Source organism: Oryzias latipes, chromosome 18 (assembly GCF_002234675.1).
Source record: "Oryzias latipes chromosome 18, ASM223467v1".
NCBI lineage: Eukaryota > Metazoa > Chordata > Actinopteri > Beloniformes > Adrianichthyidae > Oryzias > Oryzias latipes.
In genome coordinates this window covers 17,141,721-17,154,333 of record NC_019876.2, presented here as the reverse complement: position 1 = coordinate 17,154,333, position 12,613 = coordinate 17,141,721, and the positions used below count along the sequence as shown (strand labels likewise).

The 12,613-nt window shown below is 46.2% G+C and overlaps 1 long non-coding RNA gene across 1 annotated transcript; it reads right to left on the bottom strand.

The window, feature by feature from the left end:
- Positions 1–7,156: 7,156 nt before the first annotated feature.
- On the bottom strand, positions 7,157–7,622 carry LOC105356422. The gene is made up of 2 exons (XR_910580.3): positions 7,486–7,622; positions 7,157–7,407 (listed from the first exon to the last, which is right to left on the bottom strand). It is a non-coding gene; the product is annotated as an uncharacterized LOC105356422 (long non-coding RNA).
- Positions 7,623–12,613: the final 4,991 nt, after the last annotated feature.

The following is a 12,613-nucleotide window of genomic DNA, read 5'->3' as shown; positions in this document are numbered from 1 at the left end:
CTCTGAAACCCTGATGCAAAAAAATAAATCACAATAAAGATAAAGCAAAAAAATAGAAATCAGTAAAATAGCGAAACTAATTTGAATATAAACAACTGTTACTGAATTTTTTTCATCAAAAATGGCTGCATATAAAATAATTCTGCCACTGGTATGAGTACAGGTACAGGTCATGAAGAACCTTTAGTGGTAAAAACAGAAGATTTGTCTTAGCCTTTCCCACAACGTAAAAGACTCACTCTGATGAAAGTTGTGTCTTTGGGGTTTTTAACACGTTTCAAAATCCCATTTCTGTGAATGTTTTTATTCAAATTGTTGTGAAAAAGATCGCATTTGTGACGGGTCACAAACTCCCTGCTTCACTCCGTTCGGATGAATCCACTTGTAGACAAATAGATCCATGAACGTCTTTGTGTTTTCTCGTCTCGGCTGGAGTCTGTCTCAAACTGTACAGTTGGATAGCTTCAGGATTGCTCGCCAGTTTTGTTACCATTTTAATATTAGGTTGGAGGGTGTGAGGGGCTGTAAGCTAGTAGGAGAGAGTGTTAACAGATGGATGATGGGAAGGGGAGCTGGGTTGCTCTGCACCAACAGTTCCGCACACAACTCGTAGGAGAATTTCTGATGATCTATTGGCGCTCTGCAGAATCTATGTCCTTGATAACAATACAGGTTTTTGGATTTTGGCTAAAAACAACATAAGTAAAAGACTACTGGGAATGCTTTAACAGTAGATAAAAGATGATCGGAGCAGGACTTTAATGACATAAGATGTATTTTCATGTTTTTCCTAACCATGCCATTCTTATTCAAGCAGAGAAGGCAGAGGGGGAAATACGAAAAAAAAAACCTTCATAAATAACAAAAAAAAAAGGCTAATAAAAAAAAACACAGCAGCAGTGTGTATTGACAAGATCAGCAGTGCTCACCCAGATAAACAAACTCCTCCTTAGCTTGTGAAAACTGAACTGAGTTCCACGTACACAAGGTTTTGATCGCGCCCTGAAAGTTCAACCCGTTGAACCTCTTGGCTGCTAAAATGCAACAACGCTGAACTAAACATGACCATGAAGGAGAAATGCATGATTGAGTTTTGTGCCCGGCTGGATTAATATGATGCCAAGAACAGAGCTGTGGAGGAAAAAGCCTGGAGCGAGAGTTGCAGGATTTTCACCACTTTGACGTCCAGCCTCATCCCACTGTGGGTGGTGGACATGCGCTCGTAGAAAAACTTAAGAAGAGGAGGCTCCTCCCTGCTGCTCCCTGCTTGTGTGGTGAGAACATCACCTGCTGGATTCATGAAACTGTGCAAAGCGCGTTCTCACCCTGAATTTACACTGGTCTGTCTGCGGTGCATCTCCATTGCTTTCTGTGAGGAGTCCGTCTCACAACTGTTGGTTAATTTATATTGACTCCGTTGCGTCTCCGGTCCCCTCCTCTTTGGAAGTCAGAGGAGTGGTTTTTCCTGTTACCGTGGTGTTGTGTTGTTTGTTTGTCCCACTCTCTTTGCTCGTCCAAGACCTAATCGATCAAACCCCGTGCTCTCTCCTTTATGAGTCCTTGTAAAACACATGCTTTATGTCATGACACACTTTTGAACCTCCACAATTAAACTTTTATTGTTCACAGTGGTGTTATCCACATTTTTTTAACACTTTATTGTCCAGAACATATACAAGTATGCAGGACAAGTACAACAATAAGAATGAGAATGCCTGGGGAATTCGTGGTGTGAATGTGTGACATCGCGAGAGAATGTCACCGTAAATATGAAATTACGTTTTATTTTGAAAGTACAAAGGAATTTTTTTATTTTGAAAAATGGACATGTTTCCAGTTTCCTGACTTTTTGCGATGAGATTGACGCGTAAAAGGAACTAACTCCTGTGTAAACTTGCGTTGGGGGCCGGACACAGAACGCAGACATGACGGAGGTGATGTAAACATTCTGAGTAACAGACGGACCGCAGACGAACCAGTGGAAATCGGCCTTTCAACGCACCACACCCGGCCAGTGTAAGCATATAGCATAACAGCCAGGCCGCAAGCAAGGAGCAAGCACTTATCTCTTGAACAGCACTAACGGGGTCGCTGCGCAGGATTTTGGGAGGTTGAAAAGAATACAATGTCCGTCTGACAAGCCTGTGTCTCATCTACTTCACCCTTACGTGTTGTTTAATAGTTCCCCACGACCTTTCACCCGCAGCTTGCCTGTAATTAAAATAAACAACAAAATACGAACGTGCATGAACATTTTAGTTATGCATGTACGCTGAACAGTCTGTTCAATATTTCCTGCAGGCCATCTTTGTAGCCCGAAGATTTGGTGATTTTTCTGCCGCAGTCTCAACCCATAAAGGCAGTTTGAACTGTGGTTTTAACTAAATAAATAGATTTCTGAACTGTAACTTGTTGTTAGCACAATCCTAAACTAAACTTATTGGAAAAAGAAATCTATTGAATTTGGTCAAGCTTTGCCTCTAAAGTACTGCTTCCCTTTGAGTGTTAGTCATTTGAGTTCTGTCAGAATGACATATGTACTTATCCGAGGCTAAATGATCTGAATCAAACCGTCACAGGGCTGGAACCAGGATTAAAGCTGAAGAAACTTATTCAAAGTTTCCCAGTCCAGCAGCATTTCACAAAAGTCTCTAAAAATCCATTAGTGACTTCCTAACACATCCTGAAAGAATCTCTTTGGTCTCAGAACAAAATAAATGAGGATATCAGAACAATAGCTTGACGAGCCCTCAGCACGGATCTGATTCGTTTATTTGATTATGCTAAAAGTAATGTGATAACATTTGAATGCTGTGTGCCTTCTTTCATGAGAGTTTAAGTAGTTGGGCCCAAAGCAAAAGGGAAGATCATAGAATATATGAATGAAAACGAACAGTCAAAAATCCTCACAGAGAGCAGAGACTCGTCGTTCGACACGAACGACTCCACTCCGTCTGATTTCATGTGATCCAGAAGAGCTTAATCAGATCTGCGGAGCTGATGGCGGCGATCGCATCGGCTGATGCAAGCAGGCAGCAGCAGTGCTCCTTCACCCGTTTCACTTCTCAGTTCAAACGTGCACTCCGGACGGATATATTAGCGTCAACCTGCCTGATTCATAAAGGCTTGTAAGAACGGGGGATGGGGGCAGCAGTGTCTGCCCTTAAGGTGAACTCACTTTTTTTTACCCCTGCACCCAGAGACCCAGGAATTGGACTTATATGAAATACCAAACTGTGCCAACACAAGCATTAAATATGGCAGGATGGGGCAAAAGACAAAAGCCCACCATAAATCCCTCAGACAATCTTCAGGGTAACAAAGTTAAAGTAAATACAAGATTTTTCTGCCAAATATTGCGATCTTTGGCACCAGCTGTGACCATCATTTTTTGGAAACTAAATCTGCTACATTTGTTTGATTGCTATAACTCCTAATACAGAGCATTTTTGACATTGAAATATACCAGAGTGCATGTTAGGAAAAAAAAGACATGAAAAGCAAAAGAAAGTGAATTGATTGAGAACATTGGTGGGATGTGGGATTATCAGGAAGTGTAAAGCTACGTACACACCAGGCATTTGACGGGCGTTCAAGGCGATGGTGTTCACACTGGATAAGCAGAGAGGGGCTTCTTCTTCTTCTACAATTTACTAGTGCATGTCTGCCACCTACTGTTGAAATAGGCTGTTGAAGCAGGCCGAATGGTTCAATTCATTGCTAGCGTCGTTGCAATGGCGGATATGGATCACCAACAGGTCAGGAGAGCGGCCCTGGTGTATCTTTATTTGAAAAACAAACACAAACATCGTCAGACTCGTCGCCGTACCTGGGTCCACCAGATAGACCAGTTGCGCTCTGAGTTTGGTGAGTTTCACTGCTGAATATTTGCCCCTGATTGGTCAAAGTTCGACCTGGTGTAGCTGCAACACATGTTCAATTGGCCATGTATTTTGTGCGTAGAGCCCCAAGAAAGGTTGTAAAAACTAGCGTAGCTATGCGTGAAAGTTAGAGCTTCGAACGTAAAAGCCAGGAACGCGCATTTACACTGACTTTTCATTGGAAGTGGGTGCTCGAGCTCACGTTTCAGAGGGCTTAACCCTTGTGCTATCTTAGATGATCTCACCCTTACATTGACGTGTTCTCCCTACCATGACAAAGGTGGATAAAGGTTGAAAGATTTCATGTAATCCATGGACACCAGTGAAGATCACAAATCATTGAAGAAAAAAGGTTCAGAGCACTGTCTAGTGGGTCTAGATGACCCAACTCCCAATGTTAAAGTGTCTGAGATTAGACGAGATCAGGCTTTGAAACAGTCATGGTGTACAACTGTCAAACTGCTTGACAGTTTACAAAATACAATTTGAAATTCATGGAACATTACCAATATACTCTAATACATCTACACTGTAATTGTAACAATAACAGCAGTGAAGTCAAAGTCTGCTAGCTAGACTAAATGAACAGCTTGATATACTCACAGGCAGGTATTTTCCAAACTATTTTAAGGAAACTTTTTTTTTTAAGTAACCGTTTGTTGTCTAAAGTGCTGTTTTTGTTGAGATCTTCTGGAATAAAGTGTAACACTATGGCGCAAACTCCACCTAGTAGCAGAATATTTATTTTTGTAAAATGAGATAGTTTAGAGCCTTTACAATGTTAATGATCTGCACATTTTTGTTGGAGCTTCTCCGTTTGAGAAATCATGTAATACTGTATGGCAGGGGTGCCCACACTTTTTTGGCATGTGAGCTACTTTTGAGACGACAATGTCTCATTGCTTTCCTTGTTGCCTGCTCCAGGTTGCTATTTGCCTGCGGAATTCCAAGGTACTTGTAACTGTCCTCATGTCTGCTATTGTTCTTTCTGGGAGCGAGACCCCTCCTGTGTGGACTACCTTGCCTCTCTTTGTCACCATCCGGCTACATTTCTCGAACCAGGATGGCATCCCAATGTCAGTACAGTAGATACTGGTGGTGTGGATCAGGGAGTCAATGTCATGCTCGCTCTTAGCATATAGCTTGATGTCATCCATGTAGAGGAGGTGACTGATGTTATCCCCATTTCTGAGTCGGTATCCATAGCCAGTCTTGTTGATTATTTGGCTGAGGGGGTTCAGACCTATGCAGAACAGCAGTGGGGACAGAGCATCACCTTTGAATATCCCACATTTGATGGACACTTGTGCAAGTGGCTTCCCATTGGCTTCAAGGGTGGTTTTCCACAGCTTCATCAAGTTTCTTATGAAGGCTCTTAGAGTCCTGTTGATGTTGTACAGCTCCAAGCATTCAGTGATCCATGTGTGTGGCATTGAGTCATAGGCGGCCTTCTTGTAATCAATCCAGGCTGTGCACAGGTTGGTGTGTCGTGACCTGCAGTCTTGAGCGACTGTTCTGTCGACCAGGAGTTGGTGTTTGGCTCCTCTGGAGTCTCTACCAATGCCCTTCTGCGTGTTGCTCATGTATTGATCCATGTGCCTATTTATTTTGGTTGCAATGATGCCTTAAATTAGCTTCCATGTTGTGGAGAGACAGGTTATTGGCCGGTAGTTGGATGGGAGTGCACCCTTTGAGGCATCCTTCTGGATCAGGATTGTTTGCCCTTCCGTTAGCCATTCGAGGTGATTCCCATCTCTTAGCGGCTGGTTTATTTGCGTCAGGGGATTTTGTGATTGGATCTTGCTGCTTCATCACCGCGGTGATCAAAGATCCCACACCATCACAGCTCTGCTCCAGAGCGGGTTAATAATAATAATAAAGTAATTAAGTAAAATAATAAGGAATCAATCACTGTTCTTTTGGAAGAAACCTTCTTTCATTACTGTTCTCCTTCACTTCGTAACACCAAACATAAACGCGCACCCCCAACGCGCACCCCCAACCCCTCCTTTCTCCTACCCACGCAGGGCGCTGACACACTGGTTTCAGCATATAGACATACTCATTCTACAACATCTATATAGTGAGTTAGTTAGTTAGATAGTTGTTACTGTTATTTGTTAATAAAGAATACTGCGTGTTTATCTGTGACGCGGACGCTGGGGGATTTTGTGTTCCGCAGGGGGGGTTAACCGCGACACCGCCATTATTACTGCTTCATCACCGCGGTGATCAACAATCCCACACCGTCACAGCTCTAGTGTATATATAGTATTTTGAGACTAAAATACTGTTCAATAAACTTAGTGTTATGAACTATTAGTACATAACATTGTTTATATACGGATAATTAAAAACTACACAGTAAAAGTACACAAATATATGTGAGCAGATTATTTTGTATTAACAGATGAGGCGTTTTATTACAAAATTTAGAAAGCAGAGACAGTCGTATTTCATGCTGTGCTGTAAACCGTGCAATGGGGGGAGCATGGCATTTCTAAAGCGCTGCTTGCTCTGTGGGCAGCACTTGAGAAGCGCGTGCTACAGGAAAACACTGCTTCCTCATTGAGTTTGGATCCATCGGGCCAAAACCGCTGAGGCACGCGGGCCGATTCGGGCCTCGATGACCCTTGTGCTATCTTAGATGACCCCACCCTTCCATTGACGTGTTCTCCCTACCATGACAAAGGTGGATAAAGGTGGAAAGATTTCATGTAATCCATGGACACCAGTGAAGATCACAAATCATTGAAGAAAAAAGGTTCAGCGCACTGTCTAGTGGGTCTAGATGACCCAACTCCCAATGTTAAAGTGCCTAGGATAGCACAAGGGATAAACCCTCCAGTTGTCCGGAGTGGTCTTCTGGGGACTTGACGTGCTGTGGGGCAAGTAGCAACTTTCTGATGATAGGGAGAATTTGTGCTCATTGTATTTAAACACGCATGTGCAGTGACATATGTATCAGAGGATGTTCGATTGGCTGTTCTGCATCAATCAATTCAATCAAGTCAATCAAGTCATGTAATTCTCAGTGAGGATTTTGATTTGCTGAAAGGTTTTTTAGAATTATATTTTTATTTTTTTGGCTACTTATCTTTGCTGGCCTGTGATCTACCCTCATGTCCTTGAAGACCAACCGGTCAATCTTGAGCGACGTAATGAGCTCCCCTGCTGTATGGTGCTAACAGTCTCATTGGTTTATTATTTCTGTCATGGCTAGCGGGAAAACAGACCCAAACGCTGGAAACCGGAAGAATACACAGGCGAGTAGATGATGGGTTATGAGTTTTAATGTTCGGTTCTAGGTTTTGTAGATGTTTGGGTGGAGTAGTCACGTCCGAGAGATTCCCACGAAGATGATTGAATGTGTCTGCAGCCCGTGGCGTCACTGGTGGATTAGCTTGAATCGGCGGCGGTTGGTGCGGCTTGAGTCGGCAGAGGCTCGTTGGTGTGACCGGGAGAATTCTGAGGCTTGGTTCCAGAAGCGAAGATGACTCAGGCGCCCACTCGTAGTAACGGATTCCTGTGGACAGACGGAGAACAGAGACTTAGGCGAGAGCTTGACTGCAGTAGCTGTGAGCGAGGTGACCATACTAAGCACCATAGAGGAGCAACGATCTGGCACTGGAGACTGGTCCTGGATCCCCTTAAGAAGGCAGGCGGCTGATGAGGTGAGTGGACGCAGCTGTGATGAGTCAGGAGCCAAGCAGAGAGGGGAGGGGGAGGAGTCTGACAGAGGCACCATGACAGTACCCCCCCCTCAAAGACCGCCTCCAGGCGGTCCAGGGCGACGATCCGGGTGGGCCCGGTAAAAGTCCTCAATAGGCGAAGGATCCAAGAAGAGTGAGCGGGGGATCCAAGATCGCTCCTCCGGACCGTAACCCTCCCAGTCCACCAGGAACTGGAATCCGCGACCCCTACGCCGGACATCCAAAACCCGACTGACCGTAAAGTCAGGGGCGCCGTCGATGATACGGGCGGGTGGCGGGGAAGCGGACGGCGGGCACAGAGGACTGTCCAAAACGGGCTTGACTTGGGAGATATGGAATGAAGGATGTACCTTGAGAGCCTTAGGTAGACGGAGACGGACACAGGTGGGGTTGACAATCTTGTCAATGACGTAGGGTCCAATGAATCGTGGCGCCAGTTTCCGTGATGAGGCTTGAATGGGGATATTGCGAGTCGAGAGCCAGACTCTCTGACCAGGTTGGTAGTCGGGTCCCACCACCCTGCGTCGATCGGCGAGACGGCAATTGCTCTCCTTGGTGCGGAGGAGAGCTGCCCTAGTCTGGTCCCAAACGCGTTGACAGCGCTGGAGGTGGTGTTGAACTGAGGGCACTGCCAGATCGAGTTCCTGTGATGGAAACAGAGGTGGTGAGTACCCGAGGGCGGCTTCGAACGGGGAAATCCCAGTGGCGGAAGAGGGATGAGTGTTATGAGCATACTCAATCCAAACCAGATACTGGGACCAGTCCTGTTGGTTCTGTGCCGCCAAACAGCGCAAGGCTGCCTCCAGTTCCTGGTTAGCTCTCTCCGCTTGGCCGTTAGATTGAGGATGATAACCGGATGAGAGACTGACCGTGGCCCCCAAGGCAGAGCAAAAAGCCTTCCAGACCTGAGAAACGAACTGAGGACCACGGTCAGAGACTATGTCAGTTGGAATCCCATGATGACGGAAGACATGGTTGACAATGACATCAGCGGTTTCAGTGGCAGTAGGCAGTTGAGGTAATGGGATAAAATGAGCCATCTTAGAAAATCGATCAATGACTGTGAATATGACCGTGTTACCTTGGGAAGGAGGCAAACCAGTGACGAAGTCAATTGCAAGGTGGGACCAAGGGCGTTTAGGTGTGGGCAGAGGATGGAGGAGGCCAGCAGGAGCGGAAGACGAGGTTTTGGAACGGGCACACGTAGAACATGCAGCTACATATTCCCGGACGTCCTTGCCCATGGAGGGCCAGAAAAACCTCCTCCTAATTAGTTTGAGAGTGCGGTGGACCCCTCCGTGACAGGCCACACGGGAAGTGTGTCCCCAGGAGATGACGTCAGAACGGAGTGTTGGGGGAACAAACAGTGTGCCCCTGGGGACTGGGGGAGGGTTAGGCTCCTCACCTTGGGCTTGCATGACTTTAGATTCCACGTCCCAGATGAGATTTCCAATGATACATGTGGGGGGAAGAATGGTGGTGGATTCGCGTTCAATGGGGCTGTACTTCCGGGAGAGGGCATCGGGTTTAACATTTCGAGAGCCGAGCCTGTAAGTAATAGTGAATTGGAACCGGTCAAAAAAGAGGCACCAACGAGCTTGCCTGGAGTTTAGTCTCTTGGCGGTCCTGAGATATTCCAAGTTCTTATGGTCGGTCCATACGATGAATGGTTGTTCGGCTCCTTCCAACCAGTGACGCCATTCTTCCAAAGCCAGCTTGATGGCCAATAACTCCCGATTGCCAACATCATAATTTTGTTCGGCTGGAGAAAGCTTGCGGGAGAAAAAAGCACATGGTTTCAATTTTCCAGAACCTTCTTCTTTCTGTGACAATACCGCTCCTACCCCTGAATCAGATGCATCAACTTCCACTATGAATTGCCGGGAAGGGTCGGGTTGAATAAGTATAGGTGCAGAGACGAAGAGTTCTTTGAGTTTAGAAAAGGCTCGCTGTGCTTCTGGGGTCCACTGAAAGGGACGATTAACAGAGGTTAGTTGCGTGAGGGGGGCTGCAATGCTGCTATAATTCCTTATAAAGCGCCTGTAGAAATTTGCGAATCCGAGAAATTGTTGCAATTTCTTGCGGTTTTCGGGTGGCTCCCAGTTAGTGACGGCCTCAATTTTAGCGGGGTCAGGGCGAATTCGTCCTGCCTCAATAATGTAGCCAAGAAATTGCACCGTGTTGACGTGGAATTCACATTTCTCATGTTTGACATAGAGTTGATTTTCTAGTAGCCGTTCCAGAACCTGTCGGACGTGAAGTTCGTGTTGGGCTTGGTTGTGGGAATAGATCAAGATATCATCTAGGTAGATGAACACAAAACGGTTGAGGAAGTCCCGGAGGACGTCGTTAACCATCCGCTGGAAGACGGCTGGAGCATTGGTTAAGCCGAATGGCATCACAAGATATTCGTAGTGCCCCAGTGGCGTGTTGAAAGCCGTCTTCCATTCATCTCCATCCTTAATTCTGACTAAGTGGTAGGCGTTTCTGAGATCCAATTTAGTGAAAATCCGGGCTTCTTGGATCGAATCGAAAACAGACGAAATGAGCGGTAGAGAGTACTTGTCCTTTATGGTGATTTGATTTAATTCACGGTAGTCGATACAGGGACGGAGGGTTTTATCTTTTTTTTCAACAAAAAAGAATCCGGCCCCCACAGGAGAGGAGGATGGTCGAATGTGTCCCAAAGCAAGGGCTTCTTGAACATAATTCTCCATAGCCAGTCTTTCAGGACCAGATAAGTTAAATAAATGCCCTTAAGGGAGAGTGGCACCAGGTAATAAATTTATTGCGCAATCATAGGGACGGTGGGGTGGAAGCGCGCTAGCTTTGATCTTACAAAAAACAGTTTTAAGGTCGTGGTAACAAGACGGAACCTTGGAAAGGTCAATCTCACAAGAGTCTTCATGGGCAGAAACAGCCGTAGTAGGAATGGCTGACTGTAGGCAATTGGCCAGGCAATAGGGGCTCCAGTGGTTAATGGTTCTTCGTGCCCAGTTGAACTGTGGGTTATGTTGTTTTAACCAGGAGTACCCCAACACAATAGGAGTATGAGTAGATTGCGTGATCAGAAGTTGAATGGTTTCTCTATGATTACCTGAAGAAATGAGTAATAGTGGCTTGGTGCGATGAGTTATTCGTGAAAGGTGTTGGCCACCCAGGCCTGAAGCTTCAATGGGTACGTCCAGAGGTTCTGAGGGTATGGATAGCTGGTTAACCAATTGTTGATCTATGAGGCTCTGCTCGGCACCAGAATCAACTAAAGCACGTGAATCATATACTTGGGTTTGTAAACAGAGTTTAACAGGTATACACAGAGAAACGGCATCAGAGTTTTTACCGCTTGGATCCCCCCGCGATTTGGCTTTTAGCGGGGGGTCTTGGCGTTTAAACGGCGTGGACAGGCGTGGACTAGATGCCCATGGTTTCCGCAGTAGAAGCAAGAACCTTCCTCTCTGCGCTTACGACGTTCCTCTTCAGTGAGTTTTGAATGGCCTATCTGCATAGGCTCCTCGGGAGGTTTTTGAGTTATGGTGTTCTCCGTACGAAAAGATGAGTCTGGCGTGGGAATCATGAATGAATTGTGGGTTGTAATACGAGTAGTTGGGGGTCTTTCTCGTTGACGTTCACGCAAACGGAGGTCAGAACGGAGTGCCGCTGTGACCAGCTCCTCAAAAGTACGTGCTTCTGGTTGTGAACAGAGATGATCTTTGATTCTTTCATTTAGCGACTGGTAAAAGATGCCTTTAAGGGCGAGATCGGGCCAACCTGCTTCGACGGCTAAGATACGAAAATCTATCACATGGTCACTGACTGACCGATTGTTTTGTTTTAAACTGAGCAGACGACGGGTGGCTTCTTCCTGCTTACGAGGCTGATCGAAAATAAGCCTGAACTCATTAATGAATCTATCATACGTAAGATGCGAGATGGGGTTGGATGAAACAAAGGCTTGAGCCCATTGGAGTGCTTTGTTCCTAAGAGAGTTAATTACTAGTGTGATTTTACTAAGGTCAGATTGGTAATATCTAGGAGCTTGTTGAAAAATTAGTTGACATTGCAGCACAAAACCTCCGCAAGCTTCGACGTCACCCAAGAATGGTTCCGGTTGCAGACGGAAGTTTTCGGAAGCGGCGGAGGACCCGGATGCGGAAGTTTCCGGGCCGTTGCCGGAGGTATGGGGGGTAGCGGCTGTGGCGTGAGATTGTCCGGTTAGTTCATGAAGCTTTTGTGCCATACCGTCCAGGCGAAGAAAAAGGTCCTGTTGAGCAGCAGCCGTCTGCGAAAGGGCATCAGCTTGGCGTCCGAGCATTATTCCCTGTTGGGTTACGGCGAGTCTCAACCCTTCCGGATCAGCTGGGTCAGGAGTCTGGCCAGATCGTTCTGTCATGGCTAGCGGGAAAACAGACCCAAACGCTGGAAACCGGAAGAATACACAGGCGAGTAGATGATGGGTTATGAGTTTTAATGTTCGGTTCTAGGTTTTGTAGATGTTTGGGTGGAGTAGTCACGTCCGAGAGATTCCCACGAAGATGATTGAATGTGTCTGCAGCCCGTGGCGTCACTGGTGGATTAGCTTGAATCGGCGGCGGTTGGTGCGGCTTGAGTCGGCAGAGGCTCGTTGGTGTGACCGGGAGAATTCTGAGGCTTGGTTCCAGAAGCGAAGATGACTCAGGCACCCACTCGTAGTAACGGATTCCTGTGGACAGACGGAGAACAGAGACTTAGGCGAGAGCTTGACTGCAGTAGCTGTGAGCGAGGTGACCATACTAAGCACCATAGAGGAGCAACGATCTGGCACTGGAGACTGGTCCTGGATCCCCTTAAGAAGGCAGGCGGCTGATGAGGTGAGTGGACGCAGCTGTGATGAGTCAGGAGCCAAGCAGAGAGGGGAGGGGGAGGAGTCTGACAGAGGCACCATGACAATTTCTATAATACATTTTATAGCATTTGAACTGTATCAAATTATTATGAATACCTTCAAAACATACAGAGATCATTAACGTATTTCTATACAAA